The following is a 1,771-nucleotide window of genomic DNA, read 5'->3' on the forward strand; positions in this document are numbered from 1 at the left end:
CCGAGCCGAGCCGAGCCGAGCTGAGCCGAGCCGAGCCGAGCCACCTAAGCCTTCCTTCCTTCATTTCGGTTCACGGTGAGTCTTCGGTAAGGATTGTTCTGATGTTTTCCCTAATGTTACCTCGTCCGATTCGAGTTTGAATGTTGGATTAAGATATGACCCTACTTTTCTTCCTTGAAGGTAGTGCAGAGTCGACGCTTAAGTTCTCGGGTTCCGCGGCAGACCTGGTGGGAGTTAGCTTCTTTTCCTTGGGTAAGTCAGCGGATAACCTTTTAAAACAACTGCTACTGAATTCACCAACTAAAACTTTCGTGTTTCGTTAGGTAGATCTGTCGAGCGTGGTTTTCGATCGAGGGGCATAACCGAGTTTCAGGTAAGGGTTTTCCTACTACTGGACCCCGAGTCCAGGCTAAAACCGTAGTAATCCACAGGGGATTACACGTTAGTGATTGTACTGAATATCTGCATGCGTGTTGACTGTTAAGTACTGATATTATATTCTGTCTGATGAAAATATACTGCGACTGCCGTGTGTGGATTGAAATTATATGTTGATGGACCTTAAAGTTACGGTTTAGTATGTATTAAACACTGGTCTGGATGTGGTTCATGGAGTTTGGACGAGGAAGGACAGTGAGTCCGGTTTTGGTTGGTTAGCCGATTGGACCTAGAGTTTCCCTATTGGTGTGCGAATCGGTAATGCATATAACAACTGAGGGTGTAGATGTTTAAACCTATACTATCTGACTGACAAAGCCTATGGCGGGACTGTGATATGAATGCCGTTGGGATGTAGATGATGTAGACAGTTTAATTTGGACTGAGGGGTAACGGTTAGCTTCATCTATGGGGTAGTGTGCCTTACGGATATGTGCGTCCTTCGGGAGCACTAGACTGATATGTGCATCCTCCGGGAGCACTAGACTGATATGTGTATCCTTCGGGAACACTAGACTGATATGTGTATCCTTCGGGAGCACTAGACTGATATGTGTATCCTTCGGGAACACTAGACTGATATGTGCATCCTTCGGGAGCACTAGACTGATATGTGTATCCTTCGGGAGCACTAGACTGATATGTGTATCCTTCGGGAGCACTAGACTGATATGTGCATCCTTCGGGAGCACTAGACTGATATGTGCATCCTTCGGGAGCACTAGACTGATATGTGAATCCTTCGGGAGCACTGGACTGATATGTGCGTTCTACGGAACCACTAGACTGTTATGTAGGGCACCCCCGAATAGGAAGTTAACTGTCGTTCCCTAACGGGCCCAGTAGTGGGTCCCTTACTGGGTATGTTTATACTCACCCTTTCCTTTCTTTAACTTTTCAGGTAGGGGTACAGCGAGGGGCAGACCGACGAGAGGCAGGAAGGATGCGTGAAGGCCATATGGACGCGTCTGTTTTTCTTTCGCTTCCGCTATGTATTTTGTCAAGATATTTTGACTGTGATTTTGGACTGGTGACTTGACATTTTATTTTGTGATTTCTTTTTGAATTATTTAAAATAGGGCCCGAAACTGTCTTTTGTATGGATTATACTGTTTTAATGAATCGTATCTGGTCCGTTTTAAATTTTATGTTGAATTGTCGAGTTTTGGTATTTAGTAGTGACCTCAACTTAGTCCGGAAAATTTGGGTCGTTACAGGGAACTTTCGACGAGTGTCTTTCGTCGTCATGAAATGGTGTTCATTTTAAAAATGGAGGTTGCATCCCCGGATGCAGTGCATGTGTAAGCATCGGGATATTCAACCAACATCTGAC

The 1,771-nt window shown here is 45.1% G+C and overlaps 1 long non-coding RNA gene across 1 annotated transcript; it reads left to right on the forward strand.

Moving 5' to 3' along the window:
• Positions 1 to 203: 203 nt before the first annotated feature.
• Positions 204 to 1,435, forward strand: LOC127148999 (uncharacterized). The gene is made up of 3 exons (XR_007820170.1): positions 204 to 252; positions 324 to 373; positions 1,340 to 1,435. It is a non-coding gene; the product is annotated as an uncharacterized LOC127148999 (long non-coding RNA).
• Positions 1,436 to 1,771: the final 336 nt, after the last annotated feature.

Source organism: Cucumis melo, chromosome 4 (genome assembly GCF_025177605.1).
Source record: "Cucumis melo cultivar AY chromosome 4, USDA_Cmelo_AY_1.0, whole genome shotgun sequence".
NCBI classification, from domain to species: Eukaryota; Viridiplantae; Streptophyta; class Magnoliopsida; order Cucurbitales; family Cucurbitaceae; genus Cucumis; species Cucumis melo.